Raw genomic sequence first — 19,883 nt, 5'->3', positions numbered from 1 at the left:
AACCCATTAGAATGCTCCACGGCTAAGCATGGATGTGCTCATTTTAGGTGATGGGGGTCACACTGATCCGAACGTACCTCCCCCAGCCCTCAGGGGACCCTAGCCCCACTTTGGGGTGCAGCAGAGGACCGTATATGGAGCAAAGCTCTGAAGGCACCAAACCTACAATCTGAGCCTCCATGAAACAGTCAGTGACCACATCATTAGCAGATCCTGAATTCATCAGCCAAGCAGAGGCAACGTTTGGGACTTAACACTTGTGCACAAATCATGCAACAAATGACCATGTGTGCATGTATGTGTGCGGGTGTAAGTGAGAAAGCATGTTTTGTAAGAAAATTTAATTTCCTTATAAAAATCAATTAGTGCCTTTTAGTGAATCAACAAGTAAGGGCGTCCCAAATACAGCATTAGCAATTTTAAAAGCAAGAGAGTCAATGGTAAAATCATTCTTTCTTTTCTTTCCTTCCTTCCTTCCTTCTTTCTTTTGTTCTTTCTTTCTAAAAAAAGACAAGGAAAAGATTGGGAATGTTGATGAAAAGGCCCTTCCCTAAGCTCAGCGGGAGTATGTGTGCCAACTGGATTTTCTCTCTGCCTCCCTCCCAGCCAAGCTTCGGAGGAAACTTTTCATGTGAAATGGAAGGGATGAATTACAAGCTCCATTGAGAGCTTTAAAACCTTAAATTCTTCTTGAAAATAACCTCCCTCTCAGGAATCCTAGGTCTAAAGAATTGTAAAGCTTTCCCTTAAGCTGTCGAATGGCTCCATTACTAACTGTGATTACTTAAGTCTCAGAACAGAAGGATGTAATAAATCTGACAGTATTTGTTCTGGTTTGCGATGAAGCAAAACTGTATAATATTAAGTCAGATGTTGTTATAAACATATGAAATGGCGTGTTTTTTTCCAACTTGGGGCATTGTGGCATGAAGCATGCCCCCCAAAATATTTTTGCATTCTTGGATATCGGCTCTGGTTTCTGCTAGATTTCTCTCTTTCTGAGCGCAGATGGCTAAATAAGATTGCTTCTTTTTAGCCATCTGTGTATTCCCTGTGAATTAGCAGGCTGAGGAGATACATTCTCATTCCTTTGTGTGCTCTCCTCTATGGGGTGGAACTGGAGACTCGAGCAGAGTGTGTGGGTGTCTGTGTGTGTGTGTGTGTCTGTGTGTGTGTGGGTGGAGGAATGAATGGTGTTCTAGGACCCTGGAATGTTTGGGTTGGAAGGGCTATTAGATACAAACTAGTTCACCAACATCCTCATTACCCAGATCATATGTTTAAGCTTAGGTCCAAATGTATGTGAGAGAAAATGCTGGAAAGATCTTGTGGTTGGAAAAGGTTTAGAAAGGGCAGTGAATTCATCCCTTGTCTTCACTTCTCTTCCCACCTGTGTCCTCAACAAAAGGGACATTTCCCCTCCTTTTAAAGACTTCTTGAGAAAGGGAGTCTTCATGGACTCCCCAGTAAACACCAGGCAGCACAAGGGAGGGGGCTCCAGTGGTGACAAAGTTGGGACGCTCGGGCACATGGTTGCAGAGGCGCAAGGGTGGGAACATTCTAGATGGATCTTCCACAAGGCCCTGGTGGAAGGGACCAACCGCGTCTCCGAAAACTGCTGGGGCAGCTTCCCATGATGCTGGACTGAGTCCAGGTCTCTAGATTTGGCTGGTGTAAGCTCCTGGTATGCTAGAGAATTGCTGATGAAACAGAAGGCTTGTCAGGCCATGGGACAAACTTGCCACTGTCCCCAGGGGTCACCCTGCCTCACCTGGTATGCTGACAGTCATGGCCCTTTGGATGTCTGGATGTTTGTCTCCGGGTAAGTGGCTGTGTGGCAATTTGGTTTTCCACCTTTAGTTTCCATTTGCTGTACCATGAGCAAAGGACCACAAACAAGGCCTAACGCACCTAGTGTTAAAAAGTGATCATCCTTGCCCTTGTTTTAGAACTTAGGTACTTTTTTTCTGTAGCTTCCAAATATATTTTTTATAATTAAGGAAGTAAATTAATATAAGTTTCTTTTCTGAGACAAGGTCTCACTCTGTCACCCAGGCTGGAGTGCTGTGGTGCAACCTCAGCTCACTGCAACCTCCACCTCCAGGGTTCAAGCCATCCTCCCACCTCAGCCTCCTGAGTAGCTGGGACACAACCCTGCCCGGCTAAATTGCGTATTTTTTGTAGAGCTGAGGTTTTGTTGTGTTGCTCAGGCCGTTCTTGAACTGCTGGGCTCAAGTGAGCCACCTGCCTTGGTCTCAGAAAATGCTGTGGGATTACTGGTGTGAGCCACTGCACCCAGCCTATATTAAAATTGATATTAATTTTTCAATTAACACTTCTATTAATTAAAATTGATAAAATTTATATTAAAACTATAGCCTAGAATCTTTTCATATGTAAGAATCACCTTTTAAAAAGGTGATTTAGGATATGGACAGTGTCTTATGAATTAGTTAGAACTGCACCGTCTGACCTGATAAACACCAACCATGTGTGGTTGTTGAGTGCTGGACACAGTCAGTACAAATTAAGATGTGCTGTGTGTGTAAAATGCACACACCCAATTTCAAAGACTCAGTACAAGTGAAAACGTAAGCTCTCTTAGTAATCATTTTTTTTAATAATGATTACATGTGAAATGATAATAGTTTGTGTAATATCGGGTTAAAGAAAGCATTAGAATTAATTTCATCTGTCTCTTTTCACCTCTTAATGTGGTTACTAAAAGATTTTAAATGACATATGTGAGTGTCATGTAAAGAAGAAAAGATCGGACGGGTGTGGAGGCCTGTAATCCCAGCACATTGGGAGGCTGAGGTGGGGGGATCACCCGAGGTCAGGAGTTCAAGGCCAGCCTGGCCAATATGGTGAAACCCTGTCTCAACTAAAAATACAAAAAAAATTTAGGTAGGCCTGGTAGCAGGTGCCTGTAGTTGCAGCTACTTCAGGAGGCTGAGGCAGGAGATTCGCTTGAACCCAGGAGGTGGAGGTTGCCGTGAGTTGAGATCGCACCATTGCACTCCAGCCTGGGTGACAAGAGCAAAACTCTGTCTAAAAACGAAGAGAAGGTTAGCATTCCCCTTGACAAGGATGGAAGAGGCCTGTGTAACACTCATAGAACTTGGGCATTGCCACCTGCTTTGTGGCATTAACCATGGTTTTGAGGATGGAAAATGATTGCGTAGTTGGCACCGGGTTTCCTTTTGTGATGATTAACATGATCTGGAACCTGATAGTGGCACCAGTTACACACTGTCGTGAAGGTACTACATGCCGTGAATGGTAAATTTTATGTTACGTGTCTTTTACTGCAGTAAAAACGTACATGTCTCACCTTATATTTCTATGTGCAATGGGTGTTTGAAGGTAGAGGGTTTGAGGTAGAGGGTGTGGTTTTGCTTATAACAGTGTCTCTAGAATGGGGAAGAAATGGAAAGAGACAATGATGGGAGGAAGACTGTGGGAAGGGGTTGGAATTCTTTTCCCTCTCCCTTTGGTAGAAAATATGAGCATATATTTAAGTTTCCTGCCTTCTTTGCAGGCTGTCCCTGGGGGCCCCGACCTCTTGTAGCTCCTGCCTCTTGACAATGCCTTCATCTTGTTGATCTCATCTCACTTTCCTCCACACTTGGCTGGCTGCCCACCGCTGTGTTTCTCTCTGAGATAATTCTGTCTCTATGATTCCTCCGGTTTATGTAGTGTTAAGGGTTAGGGATCTTGACAGTTATAAGTAACGTAGAACACCCAAGACAGGCTCCAGAAGCCTCCCCAGCTTCAGGCATTATTGAGGAGAAAAAGGAAAGTCTTTTCTGTGCATTTCTGGAATCAGCTTCTGAAAAGTGACCCCCAGGAGGCAAACCTGATGTGTGGTGCTCGAAGTCGGGACAGTGGTTACACTGGGTGGGAAGGAGGTGGGCAGTGATGAGGGACAGTGGTTACACTGGGTGGGAAGGAGGTGGGCAGTGATGAGGGACAGTGGTTACACTGGGTGGGAAGGAGGTGGGCAGTGATGAGGGACAGTGGTTACACTGGGTGGGAAGGAGGTGGGCAGTGATGAGGGACAGTGGTTACACTGGGTGGGAAGGAGGTGGGCAGTGATGAGGGACAGTGGTTACACTGGGTGGGAAGGAGGTGGGCAGTGATGAGGCTGAGGTGCAGACAAGGACTTCTGGCAGTGGGAAATACTCTGTTACTGATCTGGTGCAGATGACTGTTTGTCCACTTTGCGAAAATGTATTGAGCTCTGACTTCTGTACTTGTCTGAATGTGCATTACACATCAGTAGGAAGTTAAAAAACAAAGAACATATCATCCCATAAGGCACATAATTTTTTGAGTGAAAAGCTAGCAGCCTAGGGTGAGTGAATGTGCTGGGGTGGGAACATTTTCTGTGAGAATGGCCATCAAGGGTCCCATTCCTGTGGAGACCTGGATTGACAATGCCTCCTCGAGTCCTGGTGAGGTGGGTTCTGGAGGTCAGTCCCACAGTCTGATCCTCAGACTAGAGATTTGTGAGTGGGTGAGCTGCCTGGGAAAATTCACCTCAGCACCTCTTATGTCTCTTGGCTCTCCATGTGGGGCTCCCATACACATACAGAGCAGAACAGACCGGATTTTTACATTTATCTTTTACTTTTTTTTAGAGGCAGGGTCCTGCTTTGTTGCCCAGGACTGTAGCTGGGAATACAGGGGCACATTACCCCTGTAGTAAATTTTAATTGCCTGGCTAAATTTTAAAAATTTTTTGTAGAGATGGAGTCTCCCTATGTGGGCCAGGCTGGTCTCAAACTTGTGGCCTCAAGCGATTCTCCCATCTCGGCCTCCCAAAGTGCTGGGATTACAGGCATGAGCCATCATGCCCTGCCTTTTTAAAGAAATGTCAATTCTGAATCCAAAGTGTTGAGGATGTGAGAGTGAGGGCTTGCTCATCTAGGAGCTGGCTGAGTTGCTGGGTGTAGGTAAGACACTTTAAGAGTCACATTCTTGGGAGAAATTAGGATTCTTCCCTTGCTATAAGAAGACACTGCAAGAAGCAGAGGGTTGGCTGTGAACAGGGGACAAGCCAACCAGGCCCTGCTGTTATCACCTACGGAAATCCTGTGTGGTGGTAAATACCATCCTCAGCAAAGCCTGGAGAAGAGATTACAGGGAGCACTGAGGGGCTGGGGATGCTCATGTGGAGGTTATTGGCCAGATAGCGGCCAGGAAACCAGAGACTAGGGGGAGTTCAGTTGAAGGAGCATAGGCGGAAATGGGAGAGAAAAATAAATAAATGAGATAAGCAACTTCATTTGCTTCCTCCCTTATTACTCTTTTGTTTTGTGTCTAGGACTCTTGTCTCCCCTGAGGTTGGTCTCTTCTGGGGACAATAGCCCTAGGCTGATTTTGAAAAGCAGGCCCGACTTCGACTTCCTTGTCCTGTACTCATCCCACCTGGTGTAATTCACCTTAATGCAGTGAACTTCCACATGGCTGCTGGGCATGCTTCCCAAAGCCAGCCCCTGTGCCGGGTTCAGACCCCTGTCCCTGCCTCTCCAAGTGCAAAGTGCACAAGGCTCCATGCCCAGCTGCGCCCCCTCCCATACACACCCTGGAGAGACCAAATGTTTGGGGTCACTGTTGGGTAGCTGGGTCAAGAGAACTTAATAACACTGTTGTTGGCATGTGGAGGGCTTTTCTTTTTCTTGGATCCCAACTGGAAATGATCAGATCGGCCCCTTGGTGACATGCCAATGTCCAGGCCTGCCTGTCTGCTGGAGGGCAATGCTCCAGGTGCCAACATCAATGTCAACCAGTTTTTTGAGAAAACTTTGAACCTCATGAGTTGGGCAAGAGGGGCCTGGCAGGTGGAAGGAGAACAGCCTGTCCACGCCTCAGCTCTGGCCCCACTGGCTCTGTGACTATGCAGGTTTCCTAACCTCTGTTTGGGTAACCATGAAGTAGGTATGATGGTGCTAATACCTACCTGTCCGGTTGTGAAGATCTAATAGCATAACACGTAAAAGTTATTACTACGTGTTAGTTATTTGGTGGAGGCTCTTAGCCAGTGTGCTACGAGGTGTGTGCAAAGTAAGTTGTTACCAATAACGCAACGAACTCCAGTTTGCACATGGTTTACTTAAGAGAATCTTTCCAGGAGAATTCAAATCAATTAACCCCTCCACTGTCCGAGAGCTTATGCTGTAATTGTCCCAGACAGAAATAGCTCGACAGAAAACCAAGTCATGTAGTTCTGAGCACCTGTTCTTGGGATGTCACCTTAGGGCTTCCATAGCTGAAGTCATTTTGTTCTCAGTCCACCTGTGTGGCATTTCTGGCCTGCTCAGCCATGCGTCCACAATAGTGAGCGGGATGACCCAAGGGACTCACTTCTTCCAAGCAGTCAATGCCTTTGGAAGTTAGGTCGAGATTGCTTGTTCAAACCCTCTCTCTGCCAGACCTGACTCTTCAGGCACGGTCCTTTGAAGATGTGACTTGCCAGGTAGTACTGAGAGGGGAAATAGCCCAGAAATAGCCTTGTTAAAAACTTCTTTTCTGCTTAGCTGCCCTCTGAACAGTCACCATAAAAATTGTGAGGTGCTGGAGGCAGGGATAACCTCATAAAGCCCTTTGCTAAATACTTAGTGAAATGGTACAGTGGGCCAGGCAGACACCACTGTCATGAGTGGAGCTTATCATGTAATATGGAAGCCTGGCATAAGCAATCAATTACACAAGTGACAAACATTTTGAATGCTGTGAAGCAGAAGTGCATGTTGCCCAGGGAACATTTCAGCAGAGCCTCAGCTCAGGGAAGGAAGGATGTGGTGGTGCTTTGGGTCAGAGTGGGACAAGCATTCCAAGCGAAGGGAATAGCACATGCACATGCTATGTTAGTCAGGGTTCTCTAGAGGGACAGAACTAATAGGATAGATGCGTAAATGAGGGGGAGCTTATTAAGGACTATTGACTTACACAATCACAAGGTGAAGTCCCACAATAGCCTGTCTGCAAGCTGAAGAGCAGGGAAGCCAGTTTGAGTCCCCAAACCTCAAAAGTAGGGAAGCTGACAGGGCAGCCTTCTGAAGGCCCCAGAGCCCCTGCAAACCACTGGTGTAAATTCAAGAGTCCAAAAGATGAAGAACTTGGAGTCTGATGTTTGAGGGCAGGAAGCATCCAGCACGAGAGAAAATGGATATCGCAAGACTCAGCAAGTCTACTCCTTCCACGTTCCTCCTCCTGTTTTCATTCTAGCTGCAATGGCAGCTGATTAGACGGTGCCCACCTGGATTGAGGGCGGTCTCCTCTCCCAGTCCACTGACTCAAGTGTCAATCTTCTTTGACAACACCTTCACAGACACACCCAGGAGTAATACTTTGCATCCTTCAAGCTAATCGAGTTGACACCTAACATTAACTATCACACAGGCTCTCCGTGGGAAGGAGCACGATGCCTTATATAGTCTACTACCCCCAGCCCAATCTTACTCCCTCCTTTTCCTGGGACTTTAGAGTTTCCTGACTAGACACATAAGCACAAGTAGGCTGCGCTTAATTATAAAGCCATCCCAATTTATACATTTTCTGGTTATGCTTGCCTATTTACAAGTTTTTCTTGTGAAAACTTGTCTATTCTTTTTTGCTGTCCCCTCTCCACCCTAAAAGAGCAACCCTAAGGAAACACTCCCAGAGTTTATTATAGTTATTAGGACTCAAACAGATCTGAAGACTAGAATTTAATGGAGGTTTTCGTAACATTCCTTGGGGACTTGAAGTCATTTTTTTCCCACAAGCCACAGAAGTTAGATTATAAAAACATTTCTTTCTTAAAAGGAAAGAAGAAGTCTTCTGAGTTCGAATTTCCAGTTATTCTCGAAGCAGAACACTTGTTCCATCTTTTCCCCACACCTACCTCTTCTCTCTCATCCCCTTTGTCTTTATTTCTGTGGTGTAGTAACAGGGAAAACAGAGAAGCAGTTGGTTTTAATCTTGGATTTTGACCTTGCTGTGTGGCCTTCGCCAAGTCACTTCCCCTCTCTCAGCCCCCGTTTCTTCAAGTAAAAAATGAGGGTTTGGATGGATGACAGGGTTCAGGCTTCCTCACAGATCCGTATGGGTGAACCTCAACAAACAGGCTATCTAGTCATCAGCTTCAAGTCATATGTGAAAAGCCGGAGTTGATTGAAAATACCCCTTCTCAGGAGAGAGACTAGAGGAAAAGCTTCCGCATCGGCAGAGGTAACCTTGGCAGGAGCCAATTCAGGTACCAGTAAAGGATCCCTTCTCCTGCAGGCCAGCCTCCCTCTCTTCGGCGTGGCTCAATCATGCATTCATTGACATTTGCACTTCTACAAGTCCTTCGAACTCCAGGAATTGTCTCCTAGTTTTCCTGGGTATGCTTGCTGTTCCCTACATGGGCTTCCTGTGAGTGTCCAGACCAATAATCAAATGGCTCCAGGACCCGTAAGACAAATGAGAAGAGTTTTCTCATTATGACAGGTAGGCCCATGGACAACTCAGGGCTCCTGCTTGATCGAAGGGAATCTTTGTTGGTCAGCATTCTTCAGAGAAATGGAGCGCATTGGATAGATGGAAAAGGAGATTATGGGAGTTGGCTCATGCAATTATGGGGGCCTAGAGGAGCCACCATCTGCTGTCTGTAAGCTGGAGAAGCAGGAAAGCCAGTGAATTAATTAAGTCTGAATCCAAAGGCGTAATAATCAGGAGAACTGATGGTGTAAGTTCCAAAGTCCAAAGGGTTGAGAACCAGAAGCTCTGATGTCTAAGGGAAGATGTCCCAGCTCTGGGAGATAGAATTTACCCTTCTCTGCCTTTTTGATTTTTTGAGCCCTCAGTGGGCTGAATGGTGCCTCCCCACATAGGTGAGGATGGATCTTCTTTACCCAGACTACTGATTCACACCTGTTGCAGAGACACCCCCACAGACACACCTGGAGATGTTGTTTTCCCAGCTATCTGGGCCCCCTCAGTCCAGTCAAATCCACACATGAAATTGATCATCATAGGATCTAAGTTCTACTTAGCTCCAGCCAGTTGGAGTCATTCTGGAATAAGTGCAAAGTATTTCCAGATATTTCTGATCTTACAGGAGAAGCTGGAAACTAGCATTTTTAAGTAAAGATGGCTGAATTAAAAAACAAAAAACATGGCATGGGCAAAAGACAAGACATCAGTGGATCAGTGGATCAGATTCAGGCCTGTGGCTGCCAGTTTGCTACCTGTGGGTGTAGAAGTCCTGGGTCCTTCCCCATCCTATACTGTATTCACAGAATCTGTAATGCTTAGCTATGCATTCGTTCATTTAACAATGATGTGTCAACTACCATAGCTGGTATTACGTAGGATGCTGGGGAGTATGGGTAACTATGGCGCAACACGGGTAAATGAGCATGACAGTGTGACATCATCAGTGTCTCCTGGGCCGGGTGTCTCTTTTGTGCCTCCACCGCCCTGTGCATACTTCCATTACGGCCTGTAACACGCTGGCAACAAATTGATTCATTGGGCTGTGTCTTCTCAGCTGCCTGAAGAATGAAAATCGATATGCCCAGCATTGTACACAACTCGACACATCATAGCAGCTCTAAGAAAGCATGTAGGCTGACAGCTGAGTGAACAACGCACTGACTGTGTGTCGTTCAGGGTTGGGAAAGCAAGTCGGGGGTCTCTGTGCCCCGTCTCTAGCTTTTCCTCAACTCAGCTTTATAAATCCATGCATCAAAAAAATAAAAGCGAAGGCTCATCGTTTCAAATGAGGCTACTTTATTTCTACCCACTAACTTCCCCACCACCAAGAAACAAGCAAACTGTAGAAATAAATAGGAATAAAAGCATTGCCTCTGAAAGCCAAGACCATTCATTCATTTAAGAAAAAAAAAAATCAAAGGCCGGGCGCAGTGGCTTATTCCCATAATCCCAGCACTTTGGGAAGCCTGAGGTCAGGAGTTCGAGACCAGCCTGGCCAACATTATGAAACCCCATCTCTTCTAAAAATACAAAGAAATTAGCCAGGCGTGGTGGCAGGTGTCTGTAATCCCAGTTACTCTGGAGGCTGAGGCAGGAGAATTGCTTGAAATTGGGAGGCAGAGGTTGCAGTGAGCTGAGATCACACCACTGCACTCCAGGCTGGGCAACAAGAGCAAAACTCCATCTCAAAAAAAAGAAAAAAAAAAATCAAGATAAATAATATACTCTCGTGTAACAGTTGAAAGTCTTAAAGAACAGATTTTTGAAAATCAGTATTAATGTGAAGAAGTCTCAGTGTAATGGAAATCATTGTAATGGAAATCAGTGTAATGGAAAATCCACAGGTTTAGGAATCAGATCACCTGGCTTCTAGTCCACCTCTGCAACTGTGAGATCTCAAGTAAACTACTGACTCCATCTGGGCCTCAGTTTCCTCCACTGTAAAGTGACAGGTGATTGGAGGATCTCCAGTTACTTCTGGCTTTCATACACTGTGCACCCTGGCAGCCAGTTACCTCTTCTGAGACCACCTGGCCTGGTAGGAAGGAAAGCACAAAGAAATATATGAGTAAACATAAGCATGCCTCACTCTGGAACGGTGACCAAAACTCTGCTCTCCATAGGACAAAGGAATGAGTGATCGTGCAGTGGAAATCTCATCTACTTCCATCTTCTTCAAGAACCAGGAGGCTGGTCTAACCGTCTTGAAATGGAACATAAAACACAAACAGACCACACTAGAGCCCAGCTCCAGGTTTTAACAGCACTTTGATGCTTGGCAGATTTCTCTGGGTTTGTTTTTCAGTCTGACACACTGCGCCTCTCCATTCACTCTGCAGCATTCTCTAACTGGGATGTCAGAAACCCATTAGGGAAAGGAGAGCAGGGTGAGGAGTAAGGGAAGGTTTGGAAGAAAGGCTGGGAAATGCTCCCTCACGGAATGGGAAATCTGGCACCATCAATAACATTAAGTCTATAAAATTATTTTCTTCTGGGACTAAAAACTCACCCGATGAACTATATTTATCACTCAGTGAATCTCATTAATTGTCTTATTCAAAATTTCCACTTCTTATTGTGGATTTCTTTCAACCGATGACCTGTCATATTTCTTATATCTAGTATATTGAATTTCAACTATTAGCAGTCATTTATTAAAAACAAAACCCAGAAAACCGGGCAGACATAACTTGATTAATAACAAGTCAGTGTTTTCCTCTTATACTTCTTTCAGGTCAGAGAAGTTGGAAAATTGTTAATGAGTCTTCTGTACCTTTATAAGGGATGCCTTAGAGCAATCCTACAATTAGGAGTTTCCTATATCAGGTAGAAATTAAATGCTTGGAAAGCCTCTAGTTTCATAAAAGGTGGTGAACTAGCACACAGTATTGGCTTCCTCCCAAGGCCCAATCTTGAAGTGAGAGGAAACTGCCACATCCTGAAAACTATAGAAAATCTGTAGAGATTTTCGTGGTGAGGGTGGGAAGACGTGGTAAGGGTCAGAGTGGGAGAGGGCAAAGTGTCACAGACACTTTGGGTGTGATGAATAATTTTATGTCAGCTTGATTGGACAATGGATGCCCTGACATTTGATCAAACATTATCCTGGGTGTGTTTGTAAGCATTTTTCTGGATAAGGTTGGCATTTGAATTGGTAGACTGAATAAAGCAGATTCCCTTCCCTACTATGGGTGGGCCTGGTCTAATCAGTTGAAGGCTTGGCTAGAACAAAATGACCGAATAAGAGGAAAATTCTTCTGCTGGACTGTTTGAGCAGGAACATCGGCCTTTTTCTACCTTTGGATTTGAACGAAAACATTGGTTCTTCCTGGCCTTTGAGCCTGCAGCTTTCAGACTGGAACTTATGCCATCAGCTTTCCTGGTTCTCAAACTGGAATGATGCTTTGGATTTCCTGTGTCTTCAGTTGCTGACTGCTGACCGGGGGACTTCCTGGCCAGCCTCCATAATCCGTGAGCCAATTAGTCTCCTGTTGGTTTTGTTTCTTTGAAGAACCTTGACCATCACACTAGGATTGTGCCTGGAAAGTGCTTGCCAGTTAGTTTCTTTCTTTCCTTCATATTTATTTGGGTGGATCACTGCCCACCACATGGACCCTATAGGACAGGAAAATAGTTGTGCTTCTCAAAAGCAACAGAATAAGGTTCTAGCTCCTGACTAGGACAGTAAATAGAGGCTTGCTGGACAGGCCACTCTGAGTATTCCCCTACCAAAACCTTTTAACACTCCATTTTACCTCCTCTACTGGTTACTTACCTCTTTGCATGCGTTTTTTTTTTGCAGTCTTTCTAGGGATTACATATACACCCCTAACTTATCATTTAGAGCTAATATTGCATGAAATAGAAGAGCAATATGAGCTATAAGAGCAATGTCCTGCTGATGCTTTGGACTTGGAGATTACCACAGAGAAAGCCTCTGAAAAGAGCAGTGCCTGCGTGGAGGTTCTGGGCACTACGACATAGGTAGGAATTACAGCAGAATGCAACATCACCTTGAAGTGCCTAGAGGCACGCTGCTCTCCCAACTCACTTGGAGTCTATGCAATCTAGGTGTTTGACTCTCCTCCAGGGTATGCACTAGCAGTAAAGGTAGCTGATAAGCTTTCAGAAGGGGGGGAAAAAAAAGAATTCTGAGGAACACAAACATCATGAAAGAAAGGCCAACAACGAAACAACACATACCAGAGGAAGCAGAGTTAATGGTCTGGGAAGAACAGGAATATAAATAAATGTAATAAATATCTTCAAAGTTCTAATAAAGGATGTTGGAAACATGAAGCAAATATAAATTACAAATATGAGCCAAATGGAAATACAGGATGGGAGAAATATAATAGTTGAAATAAAGAGCTCAGTGGGCTGAAAGCATTTTTCTTCCTTTCCTTTCTTTAAAATATGTGACAGTTTAAAGCAAAAATTAGAGTACTCTATTTGGGGTTTATAATGTATTGAGATATAATATGTATGTAACAGTAGCACAAAGGCTGGGAGTGGACAATGGAATGATACTGTTGTCATGCTCTCACATTTCATCCAATATTAGCTCTTAGTGATAAGCTAAGGATGCGTGTGCAATCCCTAAAACAACTTCTAAAAAAAACGCAGAGAGGTAAAGCTAGTAGCCAGTAGAGGAGGCAAAATGAAATGCCAAAAAATACTCAGTCAGTCGGGTGCAGTGGCTCATGCCTATAATCCCAGCACTTTGGGAGGCCATATAAAACCTAGGTTTCTAGTTTATGAAACTGGAAAAAGAGGAGCAATTAAACCCAGAGTAAATGTAAAGAGAAAAATGCTAGGGATAAGAGAAGAAATCAATCACATAGAAAATAGAAAAATAATAGAGACAATTAACAAAATCAAAAATTGGTTATTTTGAAAGATTAATGAAGTAAAACATATGTCCACAAAAGACTTAACAAGAATGTTTATAGCAACTTTATTCATAATAGACAATGACTGGAAACAAATGTCTATGAATAGAAGAATAGATAGATGAATGTGGGGTAGTCATACAATGGTGTACTAGTGAACAATGCAAAGGAAAGAACCGTTAGGCACACAATGACATGGATCAATCTCAGACATGCTGAGCCAGAGAGGCAAAACAAACACGAGTACATACTTTACGATCCCATGTATAGGAGGCCAAGCACAGACAAACAGACACAAATCTATGGGGAAAAAAATAGAATAAGAGAATGGCTGCTGGTGGTGGGAAGGTGGTTGACAAAAGAACTTTCTGGGATCATGGAAATGTTTTATAACTTGTTAGCTGTGTAGTTGGATGGGTGAAGTCATTTACCACTACTCGTCAAACTGCACACTTAAGATCTGTGCGTTTCACTTCAGAAAATTGTATATGAAAAAGAATGGTAAGCAAACATTAATCTTAGTTATGAAGTTTGCTTATTGAAGTCGTAATGGTTAGCAAAAGAGTAAAAATATTGAGAATAATGGGAGCCAGATTTCCCTTTGTTGGAGCTGCAAATACAGCAAGAAGCAAGAGCAGAATGTACCCTGTGTTGCTGAATTGAGATTAGAAGTATTGGTCTGAACACCCTTATGATAAAATACATGATATATTATATATATGTCCTAGCCACTGTCCTCTGAGAAGACCTAAAAGCCATGACACATTGATGTCAATGGCGATCTGATGCCCAGATCCTGGTTTCTAAATACCACCTTCCATTAAAAGAAATCAAGTTCTTTGGAGAGAAGGCTGATTCTGGGGCTGGGGCAAAAGTCAGCAATGGGCCTAGAACATCTTGTTCTTGCCAGAAAGTCAGGAAGTGCTCATTCAGTAATGAGGGTATGTTACAACCATATTGGAGCCAGTCTGAAGTGACTGTCACTGGCCAAATCTATTCTAATTTTATAATTGAACGGTACTAAATTAAACTCATTCAGCGAAATGAAAACCCATCAATTCACATTGATTTTATTAGTCAATGAATCAATAAATAAATATGGGTAAAGAACAAGCTCTTCCTTTGTAATGATAAGCTCTTCTATTGTAATAGAAGGGATGATGGAGTTAGAAAGTAATCAATGGATGCTAAAACTAAAAAGTGAAAATTTAGAGAAGAAAAGAATATTTACATTGTCTCAAAGGATCTTGCAAAATATTACTTATTACAAAGGTGAAAATACTACCCTTACAGTGGAGAAATATGGCAATTGTCACCTTACATCAAGAAACTTTAGACAAACCCAAATTGGAGAATATTCTACAAAATAACTGATCTGACCTCTTCAGAAGGGTCAAGGTTAAGAAAAAAGGCTGAGAAACGGTTCCAAATTAAAGGAGGCTAAAGAGATAAGCCAACACTGTACAGTGTATGATCCTGGACTGGATACTGATTTGGGAGAGCAGAATAGCTCTGTGCCCAGTGCTGGGACACACGGTGCCATTTGAATATGCAATGTGCATAGATTACATAACAGTATCGTATTATGTCAGTGTATCCTGATTTTGATCATGGAACTGTGATATATTAAATAATGTTTATGTTTTTAATTATATAATAAACATTGAAAATAAACATTGAAATAAACATTGAAACATTTAGGAATAAATGGGCTGATATCTCCAGCTTACTCTGATTAAAAATGCATACATATAAATGGAAAATAATGAAGCAAATGGGATAAAATATTACATGATTAATAAATCTGGGTAAAAAGTACATGGGCATTTCTTGCACTATTCTTTCAACTTTTCTTTAAATTTGAAATGGCATCAAAATTATAAGTCACCAACAAAATCCATGGGGAAAGGATTGTTTAGTAGAGGCAATTGAAATAGTGAGGAGTTGGCCTGGTGCAGTGGCTCACGCCTGTAATCCCAGCACTTTGGGAGGCTGAGGTAGGCAGATCATGAGATCAGAAGTTCGAGACCAGCCTGGCCGACATGGTGAAACCCCGTCTCTACTAAAAACACAAAAATTAGCCAGGTGTGGTGGTGCATGCCTGTAATCCCAGCTGCTCGGGAGGCTGAAGCAGGAGAATAGCTTGAACCCAGGAGGCAGAGGTTGCAGTGAGCTGAGGTTCCAGTCTGGGCAACAAGAGCCAAACTCCGCCTCAAAAAAAAAAAATAGTGAGGAGTTAAAGACAACCATAAGTCTCTTCCCAAGGAACAGGTAGTTATAAGATGCCAGAAACAAATAATGGAATATAATGCAGGGGTCAGAATTTTTAAATTTATCAATCAATCAATCAGTCATCTATCTTATTTATCAATCAATCTATCTATAAAAGACAACATGACTAAACTTCAAAAATATCTTTTTGCATGAAAAAGTAATGAATAGAATGAGATACACGGATAAATACTATTTGTGTAAATTAAACGCATATATGCAATAATATGATATTCACAGGTATGCACCTAACTGAACATAAATTAGATACCCAGGAGTGGGTGCTTGTGGGATAGAAATGGAAGAAAGTCAGGCTGGAAGAATAAAAGGAGAAAATAATGAAGTAAAGTAACAGAAGAAAGGAGCCTTGCCAGAGATGATGATGATACGACATGGACTGACAAATATGATTAAATACTTGCCACTGGTGTCCCAAAAATAGGAGTTGATGAAAGAAAGGAAACATAATGTGGAGTCCCTTTCAAGATGCCCCTTAGACTCAGGGTTTTTTTCGATCCATTCATAAAACACAAACATGCCTGTGCACTAGGCACCTTGCTAGATGCTGGGAAAATGTTTTGAACAAAATAGGAGCTAGGAACTTCCTCTGTCCTCACCTTATAGTCCAGGAAACTAAGCCCATGAGTGAGTGTTAGTAAGTCACTGGAGAAGGCCAAGGTTGGTATTTGAGATGAGGAAAGTCCAGAATAACTACTTTTTGCTGAGTTTGCACAATATTAATTCTGCTTCTATGAACAAATCACAGGAAGCCACTTTACCATTTCCCTTCAATTTATGCCGCCTTGCCGTTTGGAGAATTTCCTTTAATTCTTGTTCTCTGTAATGTATTAGCAATTTTGTTTTGACTAACTTGATCTGTTAAACTAGCCCTATGTACTGCTAAGAGTTGTGAAGTCTGTCCATACCATTCACTGGTCCCTGGTTACTGTGCTTTTCTGTAGTACCTGGTAGATATGTCAGGCCCTTCCTACAAAAAACATATGCTCTTTCTGCTCCTCTCAGGCCTATCATAATACTTTGCAGTTGTTACACTCTCAGTTATATCATGTTAAGATTTGTAAAGATACTTGACAATCTTTTTTTCGAGAGTACAATCAGTGCTATTGTACTCTAGAAGAAAAAAATTGTTAGGCAGCTTTACAAATCTTAACATGAATGTCCATACGTTTTCTTAGTCATCGGCAGGTCAGGATTCAAGTAATGAGAAATACATTTTCCCACAGATGGTCCAGGACGCAAACCACATTGTTCGTACTTTTGAAAAACATAAAGAAACAATAAAAATAAGATATTGTGAGAGCTTTGAAGTGCATGGGGCACAATGGCAGGTTCCTTTGTTGAGCTGCGGATTTTCCTAATGCCACTCAGCTAGATTCTTATCAAACATTTCTGAGCAGGAGACAATGAAAATGACCCAGCATGAGTAAAAGAACAGATGAGAAATGTGCTGTGATAGAGGCTGGAAAGGAGGCAGGCAAGTGCCTGGGTCCGCATTGAAAACATAGCCCGAGGTGGGGAGAGAGGCTCCGCTTTATCTTTGGCATTCTTTTTATAGCTCTGATTCGGAATTGTTTTCCCTTGAAAATGAATGGAGTGCCAGGGAGAGCGGCTTGATCTTATTCTCTGCCCTTTTCATTGCACTGTGCGGCCATTTTAATGAGTTATTTCTCACAGTTGCCCTACTAGGCAGGTCATCATCAATATCCTTGCCTTCCAGGCAGAGCCTAAGTGAGGCAAGGGCTGAGGGGTGATTCAGTAATGGGTCTTAATTATGTGAGGATCATGTGGTTGAGGATGGGGAGCAGCTGTTTCGGGGAGTCTTTCCTGAGTTCAGAGGAGAAGGTATGAGCAGAGCTGGGGCAGGGGCAATGTTATAGTAAAGGGAGTTCTGGATTAGGAGGCTTCCCTGCCTTCTCATGAGGGTTTCTGAGAACAGGAATCTGGCTTCTGCCTCTTGGTTTGTACCACCAAAGCATCTGCTATATACCATAGATGTACATCTCCCAGAAAATAAATGCTCAGTTGGTCGATTGATGAATGACATGAACAACTCTTTATGCAGGGCTATTTCAACCAAACTAGGGACAGATTGATCTGGTCCGACTTGATTTACCAAGAAGAAAAGAGCAAATGATCCCACGAGATCACTGCCATTTCTTGGGGTACATAAGTAGCACCTATCTGCCATTATCTCTGTTCACTTTAATTCAAAATTCAGTCAGGTTAATGCGTTTGGTCATCTAACTACATGGAAGGTGATGGACAAGGCTCTGGGTGGATTGCAGAAATGAATCAATTATGGTTCCAGCCTCACAAAGTGAAAGGTAGAGTGGGAGAGAAAGAAATGCATACAACTTCTTACAATACAGGTATCTGAGACTATGAGAAGTGTTATCTTAGAAATCCAGTCAGTTCATGAGACTATGGGAGGGGTGGTGAAGAGTTCCAGTTCGGGAATTGGGAGTGAAGGGATAACAAGAACACAAATTAACATTACTGTGTGCCATGCAGATAAGGGCGTTACTTGAATTGTTTTATTTAATACTTACAATTGTACACATGAAGTATGAATGCGATCTTCATTTTATTCACAATCAAATGGAATCAGAGAGCAGTTAAGTAACACACTAGCATGCATCAGAGGCAGAATTGAACTAAGGCTGTCCAATAGCACTTATGCTAAGTTTTAAAGAAAATTTATGGATTTAGCATGTGTTATATTCCAGTCTCGGTTACTGTTTTATATAGATTATTTATTTACTTCTATAAATAACTCTAAAAATTATATTATCATCTCCCTTTGACACATCTGAGATTCAAAGAGCTTAAATGACTTGACCAAGTTACATGGCTAATAAATCCAAAAGGCGCTTGCTTCCCTGCCCAGACTGGTGTGGCCTCATATTGTGTCATTTCTATTCTCCACAAGGCTGCCTCGAGTAGAAAATAGCCAGTGCTTCCTCAGGACCTCAGGAATTGCAGGCGGCCAGACAAGTCCAGCTGAAGGCAATTGAGAGATCTCAGGCATGGTCTCCGAAAAGCCTTCAGCCCCCTGTAGGTTCAGGCCCACGGATAAACTGCCATCTGGAGCCCAGCAGCATCAGCAGATTCAGCCAGAGCTTTCAGCCCTTCAGAACCGGTCAAGTTGTCCACACGGTGGTTGTATCGGTCATCTATTGCAGTGTAACAAATTAGAGCAAGTCTAGTGGTGTAAAACAGCATATATTACTATCTCATGGTTTCAGCATTCAAGCGTCTGGGCATGGCTCAACTAGGTCCTCTGCTCAGAGTCTCACAAGGCACAAAGTGTTGGCCAGCTGCATTCTCATCTGGAGCTTGGGCTCCACTTCTAAGCTCATATAAGGTGTTGGCAGAATTCAGTTCCTCCCAGTGGTAGGACTGAGGTCCTCAGCTCCTAGATGCTGCCTCCCTCCAGAGGCAGTTGACAACATGGCTGTTTGCTTTTTAAAAGCCCGCAGGAGACTGTCTGTTATGGACTGAATGTTTATGTTCTCCCCCAAATCTGTATGTTGAAGTCCTAACACCCAAAGTAATTATGTTAGGAGATGGGGCCTTTGAGAGGTTATTAGGCCATGTGGATGGAGCCCTCATTAACGGGATTAGTGCCTCTATAAAAGGGGCTCTGGAGAGCTCTTTAGTTCTCTTTCTGCCATTTGAGAAGGAAGCTGTCTACGAAATAGGAAGAGAGCCTGCACCAGAACCTAACCATGCCCACAGTCTGACTTTGGACTTCCATCCTCTAGAACTGTGAGAAATAAGTTTCTGTTGTTTAAAAGCCACTCTGTCTGTAGTACTTTGCTATAGCATCTCCAAGGGACTAAGGCAGTACCGCTTTCCTGATGAAAAGAGGCACGATTAAGTCCAACCCTTGCAAGATAACGTCTTTCTTGGTTCACTCATAATCAACTGATTTGGGACCTCAATTACATCTGCAAAATCTCTTCAGTTTTGCTCTGTAAGGTAGACTAATCACAGGAATGATATCCCACTCTATTCACAAGACTTGCCCACACTCATAGGGTGGGGACATGTAGAGCAAGTACACCATGGAGCAAGAACGTGAGGATCATCTTAGAATTCCACCTGCCACGGGGCAAGAACGTGAAGATCACCTTAGAATTCCACCTGCCGTGGAGCAAGAACGTGAGGATCATCTTAGAATTCCACCTGCCGTGGAGCAAGAACGTGAGGATCATCTTAGAATTCCACCTG

General features: G+C 43.2%; 1 pseudogene; it reads left to right on the top strand.

The window, feature by feature from the left end:
- Positions 1-3,047: 3,047 nt before the first annotated feature.
- On the top strand, positions 3,048-3,164 carry LOC118149613 (U6atac minor spliceosomal RNA; annotated as a pseudogene).
- Positions 3,165-19,883: the final 16,719 nt, after the last annotated feature.

The sequence above is a fragment of the Callithrix jacchus genome, chromosome 19, assembly GCF_049354715.1.
Source record: "Callithrix jacchus isolate 240 chromosome 19, calJac240_pri, whole genome shotgun sequence".
In the NCBI taxonomy this organism is placed as follows: Eukaryota; Metazoa; Chordata; class Mammalia; order Primates; family Cebidae; genus Callithrix; species Callithrix jacchus.
Note: the sequence above shows the minus strand (reverse complement) of the source record. Positions and strands in the feature narration are given on the sequence as shown.